The 18,555-nt window shown below is 29.2% G+C and overlaps 1 protein-coding gene across 5 annotated transcripts in view; it reads left to right on the top strand.

The window, feature by feature from the left end:
- Pde1c (Phosphodiesterase 1c) overlaps nucleotides 1-18,555 on the top strand; it is a 228,950-nt gene that overhangs the window by 13,777 nt on the left and 196,618 nt on the right. The window lies entirely within an intron of this gene.

Below are 18,555 nucleotides of genomic sequence, written 5' to 3'. Positions count from 1 at the left end.
CTGTTCATTGTCCGTCCGTTCAATGCCATTTTTCTTATTTTCTTTCAGATTTTCTCAATAGACATTGGGAACAATTGAAGGCTGAACATTGTATACGATCTAAGCGCTTTTATAATCTTTTCGAATATTTGTAATTATCAATTGTCTGAATTGCGCTATTTTAATTCGTTACTACTGTTGCTTAATCGTACTTTGAATAAAATTCATTTATTATGTTCTATATATATTTTAATGGCATTTAGACCATATAGGATTTCCACTATTATATTTTTCTCAAGTAGCCGCTTTTATAGCAGTGAGCTTTTTTGTTAAAAATTACGTGTAGTCCATTTGTAAAATCGCTAATCGATTTCTTGAAATTCAAAATAGAGTTTCGAAATTCCTGTAATTATCACTCGTTAAAATTAATAGAGAACAAAGAGGAGGAATCTTGGCGCGAATTATTAAAGAGCGACTCGTTATTTCAAAGTACTTAAAACAAAATGACACTCTGCCATTGTTCGAGACTTTCAACTGGAGGCTTAAACCTTTAATTAACGCTTTTAATTGTATTGGAGCGAGTTACTACGGTTTTTATTGCAAATTTATTCACTGAAAAAAAATATTATTTTTAGCTCCTATTAATAAAAATCAAGCAATTAAATTTTAAATGCTATTCAGGCATATTGCTATTTTTTAGCTCCTTATTCTATTCACGAGGGAAAGCGTCTACCCTTTATATGTTGTCTCATAGCAGCTTTAACAAATAAAAATAGATTTTATTCAGACAAATTAGGCCGTTTTGTCAAACTTCGCAACTCTAATGTACACACCTTTTAATAAAGCATACGTTTGCTTCCCGGATGGCTTTCTATAAATACATATATTATGGTTGTTTTTAGATGATCACAAAATATCTTAAATAGCAAAATAGTACAATATATTATATAAATACAATAATGAATATTTAGTAGTAATAAACAGTGGTTATTATTTATAGTTTTTGAAAGTCTGTTGCGGTCACTCATAAATGTTCTAATATGAAAAAAATAAGTAAGATCCTGTAAAGTTTATTGAAAGTACAATACAAATAGTTTTATTAAAAAAAACTAATGCAGAATCATTTATTAAATGACTTTTAGATATTATATGATATAATAAGTCTAGAAATTACAAACAAAACCAAAGTATTTTATTTATTATTATTGTTTATAAACTAGTCTTAACATTTACGATATAAGTAAATAATTTGGATGAGGTAAGCGAGCGTCATATATCACACACCGTTGAATGCTTTTTCAATATATATTAGGAGCACACCGCTGCTTTTCGCTCTTATTACATTACGCGGAAATGTGTCCTCAAGTCCTTATCTCTCGACTAGTTTTCTCATAAATCAATTTGTCCATTGATAAGGTTAGAATATTTAAAGCAATATTATTCACGACCCAATTAAACCCTCACCACTCTCATTTCCATAGCATTCCATGATCGAGTATGCCATGCGTGGATGCTGCGCGAATAAAATTAGAATTTTAGGTCACAGTTTTCCACACTCGCTCCAATCCCGATAAAAGGATCCTAGCAAGGACAAATCTATAAAATAAATACGTGTATTTTTTAAGATTTTTTCACCCCCTCGGATGTGCGCATCTCTCGGAAAGAGTACCTTTGTATTTTTTATAGCTGAGGGTGAAAATGTTTCTCCTCGAAAATCTTAACACTGTATACAATATGTATAAAATATCATTCCTTTTATTGAAAGGATTCGTTTCGAAATTTGAAGGAAATGCCGATACATAAAGAGGGGATTGCAGCAAAATAGGGCATCTCAATATTTAATAATAACAATAATAATAATGGTTTTATTAAAAAAACATATTATTGAATCTTGCCTTACTCTGCATCTGCATTTATCATTGTATTTTATAAAAGTTATACATAAAAAACACAGAGGATCCTTCAATTAACATATTTTAAAACATTTCTTGGAATCGATAATTATTTTTCTTCAGATTCACGTAATTTCTTAATGTATTTTTATTGTAATGGAATAATTTAAAACAAGTAATAAAAAGCAACGACGCAAACGAGCCTAACTTATTAATACTCTTGCTATAAATATATTTTTATCTCGACGGTTTTTATGAATAAAAACCGTAACTCCCATATTAGATAACAGCTCTAGTGTAATTGCGTTATTACAATAATCAGTTTATTGTCAAAATTATCAAAGCATTAATTAATAAGATAATACTATCGATTAGTCGGTTTTGATATAACGTTTCATGATACATCCAATTTGTAATACTTATTCATTGAAGCTTTATTTTATAAATATCGTTTTTGCTTATTTCTTTTCTAAGAAACAGTTTTTTATAAATAAAACTAAAAAGTTATTGATTTTTAAAATCTAAATTGAAATTAAAATTTTTTGTAGTAAAAAAATGATTTGTCGATATTAGTAGAAAAAATAGCTTATTTATTAAAAAATGTAATGATGAATAGATCTTATGTATAATTATGTATTTTTTATGGTAGTTGTTTCTGTTTTTATTTTGCTATTTTTTTGTCACAAAGATGATTAAGAACATATATAATTATAACAATCGATTAACACATTATTGAAAAAAAATATAAATATTTTTTTTACATTATTACTATTTATAGCAATATATTAGTAACAATTTATATTTAATTAATTATGAACCATACATTTTTAATATAGTAAAAATAAAATAAATTGTGTAATTATTATAATGATTAAATAAAGTCGATCATAAGCTTGATGAATCAGATGTGTTATACTTTTTCTTCGAATTCTTTGCACGGATATAATGGGATAAATTAAGGGGAGTTATTTCTGTTCCAAATCCTCTCCTTAACCCATACTGTGTCCCGTTGAATAAACTTTCATATTTGAACATATTTATTAAGCAATTTTGTACTCATTCTCGACTGTTCATATCGTTGTGAGCTTAAAATATCGCGCGATAAATTTCACCTCTGGATTAAGGAAAAGGGCGGTGTGAAGGGAATATGAATTTACTCTTATTTGAAGAAAAAGAGGGGTGAAATGTAATTATTTGCATTCAAGACTAGTAAAAATGAAATCTTGCAAAGCATTCCAAAAGATTATCATAATAAAAAATATTTTATAATAAAATGCTGGATGATATTAAGCAAAATATATAAATGGTTAAATTATAACACTATTAAATTTATCCAGTTAATTTATAATTTGTCTTTAATACGAACATTGCTCCCAACGAGCACCGTATCTCTATACTACACAAAAGATAACTATGTATTATAGAGGGAGTAAAAAAGTTTCATGGCTTCAAGTTAAAGCTTCAGAAGTTACTTTCAACCCTTCTATTCTCACGAGATATGCTACACCAAAACTCGTGTTAAAAAGTCGATCTATATTTTCCAATTCATTGTTCCGATATAATTATTACTTTTACTTTATTAAAATACATATTATAATATATAGTTGGTGGTGGCTTAATTAATTAATAATAGTGTTACTGTTTAATTTTATATATTTTCTACAGTAAATCTTGAAAAATAATAATATGTATATTAATAAAATAAATATTTATTATACTTATTTATAAATTTAATAATTAAATATAAATTAAATTTGCTTAATATAATAAAAAAAATGTTTGGTAATTATTATAAAAATTTATAATTTTTTTGTATAAAATATTTTTTTTTGTGATAATTTTATTTATAAAACGAGCTACATTATTTTAAATATTTTAAATAAAATCATATTATTCTTATCAAAAATAAACATAACCCGCTAAATATTTATTTATAAAGCAAAATACGACAAACTAAATATTATTGTTGTATTTTATAAAATTAGACAGTAGTTCATTATGTTATAAAGATTTACTATCAATATATATTATTTTTATCTATTTATTGTATTAGTAACAATATTTAATTTTGAGAATTTTTTTTTTTTTAATTAAGTTATATGAATATATATTGATTAAAAAAGTAATAAGAACAATCTTATAAATCAAAATAATGTAGAATTATTGAAAAAATATATTTAATTCTTTAATATAGCACAAATTTATAAATATATTTATAGACATATTTTTTTTATATAATAATAATAAAAAGTAGAAAATAAGAATAGCATGGAATTATATAAACTGATTTTGAATTCTAGTGTAAATATTGATTTTATTTCGATTCCAGTATTCCAGTGTTTGGTTAAAGGTGTTATTCTTAGTTTATTATCTCACGATTAAAAACATGTTTGAGAATATTTTTATTATCAAGTAAAAAATAATTTTGTTTTGATGCAAATTTTATTTATTTTAAATACAATTTATATTATTAAAGTCTTATCAGTAAATTAAAACAGTTTTAGTAAAGTGAATATTTTATTTGCATATACGTTCGTATAAATTATATAATTACTCTAAATGTTTATTGTTTCAAATCTTTTATCAATATAGTAGGCAGCATTGTTTATTTGATGCCAATATTGTATGTTGATTGTTTTAAATTGGTTTTATAAATAAAACACTTATTTAACATTAAATGTAAGCAATGTAAATAATACATGGACGTCTTATCAAATCATTGATATTTACTCTCAATATTATATAAAAAGTATAAACATACAATTTATTTAAAGCATGAAACTATAAAACATATAATTTGTATATTTATTTTAAAATTAATAAAATATAAATATTCATTACAAGCTCTGCTTTTGACCTTTGGAGCAATATCTGCCCCCGTCTGGTATCCTCTTTAACGCATTCTTAAAGTGAAGCTAGATTTTGGCTTGCATTTATCACTTATAAACATTTACCGCAAATCTCATTATTGAGAGTTTAATATCAATTTTTCATTAGATAAATTACATATTTTTATTGCAGATTTTCAATTTAATAAGCTTAACTTCTTATACATTAATATATTGACAACATAAATATTACACACAGTATTTAATTCGAACATCTTCTAGTCGATTTCTCAATATTGAACATTCGACGGAATAACATTGGGCTTTTGAGGCAAATAAAGCTTGAATCGTAAAGCTCCTTTAATTGCTTCCGCCACAGTCGGATCGATTTTCAGAGACCTAAAATCGTTTGATTGCTATCCGAAATATATGTAGGTATTTTTTTCCATCACATCTACAACATTATTGTGTTTCTAACAATTTATTTCCCACTCTATATTTACAATCGGACAAGCGTCCGAGTTTTCTATTTATATACGGATAAACACACGGCAAGAATGTTGCAAACGGTTGAATAATTCATGCCAGATGATGTCGACATAAAATATACATTGTTTAGGGTTAGAGGTTTTAATGGTTTTCTACTTTACTTATATATTAAAAACGCAATACCATAAATAAAAATATTTACACACCTTATGCACAACATTTGTAGCGAACGCTGTGGCGTAAACCGGTGAATTATCATTGCGATGCGGCGGATATTGTATCAGATACTTTATTTAATAATAATGAATTGTATCTGCAATGAGACAATACAATACCTTTATAATTATATGGTGTTTTAAATAAATACTATTTTGTATGTTAAGGATAATAAAAAACCTTTTAATATATTTTACATAAAATAAAATATATAAACTCACATTTTTACACAGCATTTCTAATAAAACTGTCAAAGTGTCTCGATCTTGTTACAATGTAACGTCCAATAAAAGTTTCTTTGACATAAACACTATAGAATTAATAAACTCTGCATGATAGTTTTATCTCTTTTCATTCATAGATATAAACGAAGTATAAAATAAAGCTTAATATAAGTTTTTATTAATCTAAGAAATATATAATAGGTGTGTCTGATAAAGTCAAATTTTCATATTATATAATAATATTTTTTCATGTATATAACTTGGGTAATTCACACACTTAGGTAATAAAATGAAGATAACATAGAGATATAAGAAGAAAATGCATTACTTTATTGTTACTTCGCTGAGCTTTAAAGCTCGCTAGGTATACACATAAACGTTTTTTATGCGATGGGGGTTGAAATATATATTTAATTCACTCTTAATGGAATAGATATATACATATAAAGATAAACAGTATTATTTTTTTATTAAAGTTTAGTGTTTTAATTATGTAAAACGTTTATTGATTTGCTTACCAGTGCGAACAGGGGGATGATTAGACCCCATATTGTCAATTTTATTTGAAATGTTCGCTGTGGGTCTATTTTTTTATTCAAGTATTTTTAATATCTATATTTTTGCTTACCTCGTGCAATAATAGGATTGAATAATTTCATCGCATTATTTACATTGCTTGGTTTTAGTGAAAAACTACTTATATTTTTTTATTTTTGTCCTCTTATAGAAAATATGCTATGTTCATTGACAAATTTTGCGATTGGGCGTTAAAGATGCTCAGCTTTGTTATGCGGAGCGCGTGTCACAGCGATTCAAAATAATCTCAAATAAGGCGTCTTCAAATATAGATTCAAAATAAGCTCAAATATTATGTCTTCAAATACATTGTCTGAAAATCGAGTAAAACGATTTATTCATTATTGTTAGATCTGTGTATCTTATCTCTACAAAAGGGAATACGGGTCATATTTGTATTAATATCCTAGTGCCTGTTTAATAGGAGCGTTTTTCAAAATACATTGCACTCTCAGCGTAACGTATACTAAATGAAGCACATTTTAAAATTGCTGAAAGGCAGTGTCAACAACCCGACAATGCTCGGTGACTTTCGGCTGTTAGATTTAAAGCGCATTAAAGCACATGTGATCTTCGCAATTTTTTTATCTTCACGATAATTATTATTATTTAATTCTTTTAGACTTTCAGAAATATATAATAAAAATAATACATTAATAATACAAATATAGACTGGACCAGCTCCTCGTAGCTGACATTAAACAGGTCAATGTGCAATGCCAGTCAGCAAAAATATTCAGTACCCAATACATCATTGTGTCTTTTAAGCCTTATTACTATATAAAGCCTTGCTTTTACGATGGAATCATTTAATTGATTTATTAAATACATATATATGTATGTTTTTATCATAACAACTTTTATGTAGTATAAAATATAGTTTTTATAGGAAAATTCCCATAAATATAAAAATAAATTCATAATAACTCAACCACTATTTGAAAAGGCCAATATTAAGATGCTTTCACATACTTTTGGCAACGCTTTGCAAATAGTATACGTAGTTTGAGTCCTTGGGTTGTATAACGTTTTTGCTAGGTCATTTCAACTTTACTCTCAACAATAAATAACCGACTGGCCAAAATAAAAAAGGCACAATCTAAACGCTCTTACCGAATTTTCCAAGTAAGATAAAGAATAAAATAGTATGAGATACGTGTTCGGATTACTAGTTAAACATTTCATCCCTGGATAGGCCTTCTTGACATAATTCGCGCGTATAACGTTTCATTAGACACTCAGACCCTAAGGTCTGTGGGCGCGTATGACATCGATGAGTAAAAGAGCAAAAAAACTAAGAGCGATCCAAGAAATACATTTTTTCCTGCTATTTTATTAGGAATGTTTTTATTTTAACTGCTGCTGTATCTATTGTGCATCCTTGAAATTTTACAACAATGGAACGGTTTTGAAACAAAGTTTTATCTGTATAGTATGTATGTCTAGGATAATGTTTAAATTTTAACACAGCACGTATGTTAATCCGAGGATAATTTATTTAACCGCTCGGCAACCGCGTCACGTAAATGGGGTGACGTTGATAACATAGCAAATTGGGACCGCAGCTTGAACCCTCTTCATGGCACCATAATAACCGGAATAATGGACGAAAACGGTTTTTTAAATGAAAATTGGCGTTTGGAAAATTGGAAATTTTGATCAAGTTACGAGGTCTTAACAGATTTTTACACCGTACATGACTTGTCATAATATAGCGTGTTTATCATTAAATTTGTATTCTAAAATGTACTTGGAAATTATCAGTAATAATATCTTGTACATGCTGTGGAATAAGACTTATCGTATTTTTGTGGTATATTGTTTATATATATATTTGATTTTCTTATTCTAGATATAATGTAATCAACTTAATTGTCTCAAAATAATTGCTATATAATTTAGAGCGCAATTAATGAAGGCGCTTTGAATTTATTATTTGGCGCATACTATAAAGGGTGGAGGCCACACACGTTCGTAGGCTTCCATCGCTGCGGGTGCTCTAATTAAATGCATCCTGGCTTTTTTCGTAATTAAAGCTGCCTGGTGGCAAGAATGGGTGGTATTCACCGCCTTCTTTGCCAAGCGGCCGCCTCTCGATGTTTGTTCTGTAATGACGCCCCACTTACTTTGCTGCTTTGAAATTAAAGTGCAGTTTACACAGGTGAGCTTCATAGATCTTTGCTTTCTGGAGACGTTTCGCTAAACGCACCTGTCGTCGAGGCAAACGTCCTAGATATGGTTGTATTTGCTTGAGAAAAACAATGGTTTTCAAACCATAAAGATCGTGATGTTGAATAGAAAAACTTTTGTTGAAATGTATCGCTTAAAAATTGTCTTTGAAAAAAAAAATGGGAAAATTGAAAGTCTTCTTAAATTATAAAGACGATTATATAATGCATGCAATAAACTCTCATTATCTGACTAAAAGATGGGACTAAAATATTTTCTAAAATATTATTATAAACTTCTATAAACAACTTAAAAAACAAATAAAATTGCATAACTGAATTTTGGAGATAAACTCAATTTTTAAACAAGCAATGAATGGTTCTGGGATTTTAAAAATTGTCGTGTATAATCTCAAATCAAAAGTGAACTTGCATTAAATTCAGCCCTGACATATATTTTATTTGTATACTTAAATTTTGAATAGAAGTTTATAGTAAAATCGTGTATTATGAAAATATTTTTGAAACAAAATTTAAAACAATCGCTTTTGTTGTTATTTTTTGTTTTAAAAGTCGCTTTATATATTAATTTCTGTAGAATATGTCGGGACTACCCATGATTGTCGCGATGAAATTTTTCGCAAGAAATTGATTTATGTGTATCCCTCAGAATGTTAAAAGAAGTTTATCGTCGGTGTAAGATACATATCAGTCTTAAAGCACTTCTATATAAAAACGCGAGTAAAGCCAAAAAGGTCGGTGACAAATACAAATAATAGAGCCGGTGCATATATACGGCGAACCCTGGATTCACATCACATAGAATAACAAAGCAACTAAATTATACCGATTTATTTAAATTAATGTTACGTTTATATATAATATATTTATTAGGAAATATAAAATAATACGTCATAGCTTTCATTTGTCAAGAATAATCAGACTATCAATAAATGGTAGTGACGTTGGACTTTACATAAATATAAATCACTTGCTTTAGCCCCTTTATTCTTAATTTCAACGTCCATCAAACGTTTCAAAAGCAATAAAAAAAAACTTACGCACTAAAATGTCAATGCATACCTCATAAAAACAAATAATAAAATCATCAAGTCTGTGATTCAACATTGTCAATCACCGTTCTGTAGATTTTATATAATCAGCACTAAAGCATTTCTTCATATACTTCAGCCAATATCACAACTACACTGAACCGACCAAGATTGGACACTAATATTCATAATATAGACATTTTAGTTATACAGCCATCTTAATCTTAATGTATCAACATGATCCTTTTTATTACTTAAATACTCCGTGATGCAATACTATATCAAAAACAAACTTTTTAATTTAAAAACATTGTGTTTGAAAAGTAAAACGCGTGCATTAATATAATACTCATATGGATTATATTTTATATTTAAAAACACAGATTATTTTTCATGACATTTAAAAGAATAGTCGGCCGGTGTGCAAAGTAATATTCCGCCGACTGATAGATAATATTCGACGTTTAACGTTTTCCACAGTAAAAATGCGCTTTCTTTCGTAGATTTAAATATTTTAAATTGCGTCAGATGTCTACTAATACACCGTATATCTTGTGTATGTTGTAGAGTATTGTATGTACTGCGCTGAAAGCTTTTGGAACGTCAGGTGTTTCAGGCGACAGCGCAAAAGTAAAAGGGTTGATGACAGCACAACAAACGCTGAACAATAGTTAATATTATTAAGTATAATTAGTAAAAACATTAAATGAAAAAGTAAAAAATAAAGTAAGGTAATAGGTAAAAAGTATTCGATAACTTATCAAATTAACATGTTTTATTTTTATTTTTTCAGGTAAGTGATTTACTTCTAAACTACTGTATACATAAATAGCAAAAATTGTGGGGTGAGTTAGTATATACTAATTTTTTAGTTTTTTTTAAAAACTTATTTTAAAAGACCAACTCTAGAATTGTAGTTTTTTAAAAAACTCGTTTAAGGGCTGTTTATTATGAATTTAATTACAAATACTTATACACAATGTGTGAACTTAAAGTAGCCATTGGGCAAATTATATTATAAACACAATATAATCGGTTTGATCGTTTTGATGACACAATCGTTTTTGTCTTTTTGATGTTGCTTTAAATATCATAAATGTGTCTCAGAAAGACGAATGTTATAAAGCAAGAATGTTATAAGCATTCTCTGTGATTAATACGACTGTATGATCCTGTAGTTCTAGCGACTGATTGATGCTTTAATCATTTAACTATTCCGTATTTTTAGTTAAAACGTAATGACATGATTAATGTGTTACACGTGTATATTATGATAATTACATACATATAATTCAATTAATGCATTACAGTAATGTGTTATGATGACAATATCCAAAGACTGATAAAATACTGGAATTATTCAGTTATCATTTTCGTGTCAGCTATATATATATTAAATTTAATTAAAATTCACGAGCGCCTTTAATCCATCAATATTTTTAAACGTTTTTTTTATTTATTTACTTTTTTCTCAAAAACATTTTACAATTTTGTAATGTTTTTTTATTTTATTTAATAGCGATTATTTTGAAACATGATAGCATATTAAGTTTTACGTACTTTGCCAAAATGTTTATTAGAACTATTTATGAAACAATTTTATGTCGATATCATTATCGTGTCCTCAAATTTCATCTTATCCCGTTTCCAAAAAATGTTTAAAAACTCGTTTTTTAATTTAAATTTTTTCTTAAAAAAGTCACAATTCTATAAATGTTTTAAATTGTTGCTATTTTGAAACAAGTAGTAAATCAAACTGAACAATAAAATTAGGCAAAATATTTATAAGATCATTTTATAAGAAAAGGGTGAATTTAATATTAATAAAAAACTGAAATTAATATATATTCAAAAACCGCTTTGACGAATACTTTTTTTAACGGAGTTACAAATTTTTCTGTTGTAAATAGCCGCTATTTTAAAAAAAATGGTAAATAATAACAAACATATCTAATGTATTTACAAGATCTATTTTTGTAATAAGTTTCATGACTATATCATAAAAATTGCGGCATTTAAATTATCCTCAAATTTTGTTAAATCTTATTCACAAAAATATGAGAAAAAAAATATTATTTGAATATATCTGTATTTTTTTTATCTAATATTTATTTTGGCAAAGTTACGATTTTTTTCCATAACCGTAATTTTAAAAATCGTAACTTTTAGACTACATTTACAAGATCTAAATTTTCTTGGAATAAGTTTATGACAATACCATTAAAACAACGGTAGTTACCGTGTCCTTAAAAATCTACATAAATTACTATTTTTTAAATTTAAATTTAATTTTAATACATATTTTTTGAACGTTTTTAATATTGTCAGTAATTTTTAAAGATATTTTATGTTATATAATAATATTTCAATATAAAATTTTTCAATAAATCTACATTAAAATAAAAATATGCGAATTAAACAATTTTTTGAAGAACTCTCAAAATACATATTTGTATAAAATCGGAATTAATAAATCTGATTGAATTTATGTCTGCTTCAAAACATCCTGTGCATCCAATTAACTCTAATTCATATCGATAGAACAATGCCAACATATGTATATGTATAACAGTGCAACGTTTGAAGTCAGAACAAAAAATTACGTCTGAGGCATAAAACGGTTTTCATTTCGGCTTTCACTGTTTATTGCAGTACGTGAGAGTATTTTTAACCACTCCCATACCCTTGATCTTTCGTTAAGTAAATAATAATTAAATTTAAAATATTGCTTTGTGTTCTAAATGCGTGTGCAAAATAATAAGAGTCACAAACTAAGCCACAAATGATTTCGGGACAATTTCAATACCGCAGAGAGGTTTGGCGAACGTGCGAAATCAAGTGTCAGTCAATAGAGCGAAAGAGATGCGGGTTGCGAAAAGTTTGCCAGACAAAAGCTCCGAGCTTTCGCGACCGAAATGAAAAACGCCCAAGGGAAAAAGCTTTTGCATCAATAATAGAATCCAATTTTCTTTATCTTTTTCACTTTGTTCCAACCCTTGGTCCGAAATATTATTAATTCATTCGTCGAAAAAAATTAATAAATTCCCCAGGGACCGTTGACTTTTCGCTCTCTCTTTCGAAACTTTTTTTCTTCTTTGATGGTGAAATTTCTCAAAGTACGGTGTGGAAAGTTTCAAATTTTTTAATTCCGACTTCATTACCGCTGCTCTTTCTTTTTGTTATTTTTCTTTATAAAGCGTAAGCGGATTTTCGATGATTAAATTTCCAGAAGGATGACCCTGTTCCTGTGTTTGTATGAGGAAATATTAATTGCCTTTCACGGCTTTGCACAATAGGATATATTATTATCCCTAATGTAACATTAAGTATTTTTAGCAACTTGCAATATTATAATTATTAATAATTTATGCTAAGCGTATTTTTTATTATATCATTCTATTGTCAGAAACAACTATCAAATGTGAGACTAAAATTTGACATAGATACTTAAAAGTGTAGATAAGCTAATTCAATATAGCAATTGGTGAACATATTTATTTTGACCAATAAAGGTCCGGCAATTTCCATCCCCTATGTACCCTCCTGTAATCCGATGCGTGTGTATTTATACATGAGTGATATTTATTAAATAAGTATTATCTTAGGGCTATACGAATCTTTGACACAAATATATTTCGTGTGTGACAAACGGGCGATTAAAATATTGATGTTAATTTTTTAGTTTTTATTGAGTGTATCGATTTAAGTTTTTGAAAGTTATTAGTGGCTTCTGTTTTTGGGGGTTCTTATATAATTTTTTGTTTAAATGGCTGTGATTTATAAAACACTTACGTCAGATTAAAAAATCTAGGAAAACCTAATTTTTGATGATCGATAAAAATTATAGTTATATGATTATCGTTAATTTCAATCTCCCAGATACGATAAAAAATAAGCACTAAGGTTCATATGCAATTAAATCTCAGATTTTTCAGGTTATAGTCACCGTCAATATCTGATAAAATATATAAAACTGTATATTTTTAAATTATTGTATGTTTTCGCGGAAGCCGATTGGTCCGGCTTCAAGCAACAAATTAATGCCAGCTTGTACGTCAATGCATCCCTATTTTTCCATAATAGAAACGATATAGATTCCGCGATTAAATTATTCACAAATACCATTTGTAACGCCGTCGCAGCTCATACTCCGCGTCGCCGTGTAGAACATTTCCGATTAGAAATTCCACCGCAGATTAAAGAAATGATCGCCATTAAAAATCGTCTTCGAAAACGCTGGCAAAAAAGCAGAGACAAAGAATTAAAATCACAAATAAACGCTCTGACAGCCGAAATTGCGAGTCATATATTAAAACTAAAAAACATCTCCTGGACAAGCAAACTCGAAAAAGCTAACACACAAGACCAAAGTATTTGGCGACTAGCAAAAGCGGTCCGTCGTAAAAAGAATAATATTCCACCGTTAGCCTCGTCTAACGATAAGAAAGCCATGACCGACTCTGAGAAAGCCGAAATTCTTGCTGATAACTTTGAACTATCACATAGATTAACCGTAAATATGTCACATGCAGAAATAAATAGGCTCGTAACGAGGGCTGTAACAGCTTTTCGAGAAGAAGACACTCCCGTAGAGACTCCTAAAGGATTTAGGATTAAACCGTTTGAAATTGTTAGTGCAGCCTATAAATGTAAAATAAGAAAAGCTCCGGGAGCGGATGCAATAGAAAACATAGTTCTAAGACACTTGCCTCAGAAAGCAATTGTCTTTCTCTCAAAAATCTTAAACGGCTGCCTAAATATAGGTTATTTCCCCGTAGCTTGGAAATCTGCCACAGTGTATCCGATCCCTAAAACCGGAAAAGATCCAGTTCTAGCCTCAAGCTACAGACCAATTAGTCTGCTGTCAACCCTTAGTAAAATTTTCGAAAGATTAATATTAAAAAGGCTACTCCCGTCAATTAATAAAATACTCCCAGACTTTCAGTTTGGATTTCGAGCTGGTCATTCGACGGTACATCAGCTCACCCGAGTGACCGAATTTATAACTAAAAAGTTTAATATTAAAAAAGACACCGGCATGGCTCTCTTGGACATCGAGAAGGCTTTTGATACGGTCTGGCATGATGGCTTACTTTACAAACTTCTTGAAGCAGACGTTCCGTTTCAGCTCGTCCGCATAGTTGATAACTATTTGCGTGACAGATCCTTTCAAGTGGTAGTAAAAGATGAAAAATCCTCACCGAGGAAAGTCCCAATGGGAGTCCCGCAGGGAAGTATCCTTGGCCCTCATCTCTTCTCTATGTTTATCAATGACATACCAACCCCAAGTAATTGTCACCTTGCACTATATGCTGATGATTTAGCGTTATACACCTGCTCAGCAAGCAGGAACATAATCGCCCGAAGATTACAGTGTGGCTTGCGGGAGCTACGAAACTTCTACTGCAAGTGGAAAATTAAAATCAACGATGCCAAGACTGAAACAATCATGTTCTCTCGTAGAACAAGAAGGGCTCTTCCCCCTCAAATAAAAATGAACCAAGAAGCCGTCCCCTGGTCCAATTCAGTAAAATATCTCGGAATTCAGCTAGACTCCCGCTTAAATTGGAAAAAAACAGATGGATTCAATTAGACAAAGAGGACTTTCAGCTATTTCAGCGTTAGCTCCAATTTTTAGAAGAAGAAGTGGCCTCCACAGTAAAAATAAACTTCTGTTGTATAAATCCCTTATACGACCTCTGCTAACATACGGAGCCCCGGTATGGTCCAGCATATCCCATAGTTCATTTAGAAAAATTGGGGTTATTCAAAATAAGTGTTTACGAATAGCCCTCGGTGCTCACCCAAGGACTAGCGTAGACAAACTTCATAAGCGCTGCGGAGACCTGGAAACGGTCAGGAAGTTCTGCCACAGACTGACAGAAAGATTCTATAAAAGTATAAAAGAATCGAAGTGTTCAAACACATTTCTCACCAGTCTTGGCAAATATAACTTATATGATCTACCTTTTAGGTACAAACATAGACTACCTAAGCATATCTTGAAAGACAAACCATCTGAGAAGTTTAACTATCTGCATCCAGGTGTCTATTGCTGTGACACCTGCCAGTCCCCGGAAAAAGTGGGGGCACCAAATGTTCGGTTTCAAATCCGCACAGGAGGTAGCCGCCGCTAGTTCTGGCACTCACAAACTAACGCATTTCATGACTACTGTAAACCAGCTTGGAAGAGTCAAATTTAAATTTGTTTTGTAAATATTGTTGTTAATTAGGTTTAAGACTTGATGATCCACCGAGCCTGGTATTAAAATAAATACATAATAGCATTATAATAATAATAAAAACTAAATCCCAATTTCGAGGTTTTTTAACAACTTTTCCTCTATAAATAAAACAACTTACTAACAAACAGAATAAAATATCAAAAACTAAAATAGTAAATACATGTCTTAAAGTTAAGGAAATAACTTAGGTTAGGTACTTAATATTGTAAGATTTTCTGACAAGTAAACCATATTGTAAATACATGAGAATAAAGAATTTGTAAAATTAATTAATTTTTTTTTTAAATTATTGTATAATTAAACGGAAATGTTCTTAGCATACCAATTCACATAGTTCACTTACTATGATTCAGCTCTCAATTTTTTTTTTGTGAATTCGCGCGCGTGTGTCGTTCTTATGTTGCAAATCAACCGACTATTTACCCGAAAACATCAAAATAGGTTACGCACATAAGAAAAGCCACGCGCAGTAAATACGAACGATAAATTATTACATTCAAGGCGCACATAAGAGATTGAAAAAAAAGGTTTTATTACTGTACCATAATAAACTCTCCGTCTTGGATTACTAGAATGCGTTACACGAAGACGTTTTCAATCCGATCGTAAATTGGCCAAAGGTCCGCAGAGGACCAGTGAAAAAAATAATCTAGTCCCTTAAAAGTTTTTACTACATGAAACGAAACTTTTGTGAACGTATAAGTTAATCTGTTAACGACATTGCCTTATTTAGAGTGGAAGAGAAATTGATAGGTTCATTGCAAATATAATAATCTCTTAAAAATACATTATTTTTATATTTATATTAATATTAATATTAAACAGAATTTAAGATTCGTCTAGACAAATCTTTCGCATAAATTCTATAAGAGTATTCAAGGAAACGCAACTCATACATAGTTTATGCATTGCAAGAATTTTTTTCAACAAATTCGTCATTTTATGCATCGTATATAAACTCTTTCGATTTGAGCATTTTCACGTTTTTTTCAAATTGCACATGCATGTTCGTTTTTTGCATGTACGTTTTTTGCTGAAATTTTCTTTATGGCACATGAATATTTAACAGTTTGCATACACGTGCTTGAAATTTTTGCTCCCTGAGCAAAATTGTAATTTTGCCAAAACTAACCCACTTAACCGATATTAATCTGCATATCTATGTATGTAATTTTGAAGCTAAAGGGCTTAAAAGTTTGCATTGTATGTCAAAGACAAAGTTTACATTAAGATTCTTAAAGTTTTATACAATTTGTATAACTAAAAACTCTCAAGTTGAACAGTATGTTTTTTTTAAAGAACGTTTAACAATATTTTAGGTAACTTGTTTCTTAAACGTTTTAAGAAAAATGTCATATGTATATGTATACAATAAACTTGGTTCATTATTTATCGTTTTTGAACATTTTTGTATTGACATAATTTTTAATTGCTTTTATAAAACTAGTATTGATTTATTATAATTAAGATCAAGAGTACATCATTAAATTAGTTCAAGTGTGCTGTTTTAATAAAGAAAAAATTACATCTATTTATTTTATATATGAGCCGTTGATTTTTTGAAAATGGGGCAAGTCCGTATTTAAGTTCTTGTTGGATAATTAATAATTTGTGTTTAAACTGATTTAAAACATTTTTCTTATATTTAATTCAAAGTTTAAATACTTTCTATTTGGATTGTGAGACCTTGAATAATGGCTTTCTGATTGAGGAAAACTCTCAATGTGTTCTTTCACGCGTTTTACTTCTTAAAAAGCTGCTTTAAAACTGAGGGGATCAATTTACTTGGCCACAAGTTAGGCTGCATTCTGGCAGCAATGAAATGTAGATGGAAAGAACAAAATTTGGTGGACCTTGACGGTAAAACTACGACCGATGGCGCTTCATCCGCCGATTTCATTAATAACATTAAATTGGTATGTAGTTCGTTTGGCTCTAAATAAAAATATTTTTATAATGCAAGCTTTGAGATTAAAACATAGTTTTAGCATATATTAAAATGTGAATTTTACCAAGAGAAATATTTGAAAATATTATTTTTGAGAAACTTAAATGTTAAGTAAAACATGCTTTAAGCATATTTTATATCCTTATACATTTACAAAAATAAATTTATTAAGCTTTGATAAAAATAGGTAATGAACTTACTATCATTTTTTGCAACAGTAAATTCACAATAATAATTATTATTATATTTTTTATGCTTAGTATTAAGCTCATTTTTAATTAAAACATACTTATTTGATAAAAATAATTTAGGAGTTTATATTTATTTAATTTTTAATTTATTTATAATTGACCTAGCTTTCTCTACGTTATGACAATAATTTCAGCCACATAACCATAAACACATATATGTAGTAAATATATACACACGCACGCACAACCCATTATCCGTTGATTGCGTATAAATAATATTTACGCGGTTCACTGCCTATTATCACCTACCTATTACAACACATCCTAAGCAAACACATAGATACAACAAAGCCAGGCCAACGTTGTTACGTAATTTACGTTTGGGTACCCCGTAAATTTTGGAACACCGCGTATCATATCAGATCTTGTATGAAATATATACAGGGTGGCGCATGAACTGAACGAAAATATATGCATAACTGCATTTGTACTTCGCGCGCGTGAATAGTTTCAAGGTTACAAATCAACCGGCATCTATATTATTTTGTGTAAATATTTTTTTCACTATATTCCAGTCAATATTTTTAATTCGACCACATGTAGGTTCAGGTATATGTATAGGTATATTTTTGTATACCCACATATATGTACGTATGTATGAAATAGTTTGAGATCCACTTGGCCAAAGTCCAAAACTCTTCGGAAAATCGTTATTGTTTCGAATGCGAGCGGTTCGGTTTACGGAAT

The sequence above is a fragment of the Plectrocnemia conspersa genome, unplaced genomic scaffold, assembly GCF_051122295.1.
Source record: "Plectrocnemia conspersa isolate PC_06_02 unplaced genomic scaffold, ASM5112229v1 ptg000014l, whole genome shotgun sequence".
In the NCBI taxonomy this organism is placed as follows: Eukaryota; Metazoa; Arthropoda; class Insecta; order Trichoptera; family Polycentropodidae; genus Plectrocnemia; species Plectrocnemia conspersa.
This window is presented reverse-complemented; position numbering and strand designations above follow the sequence as displayed.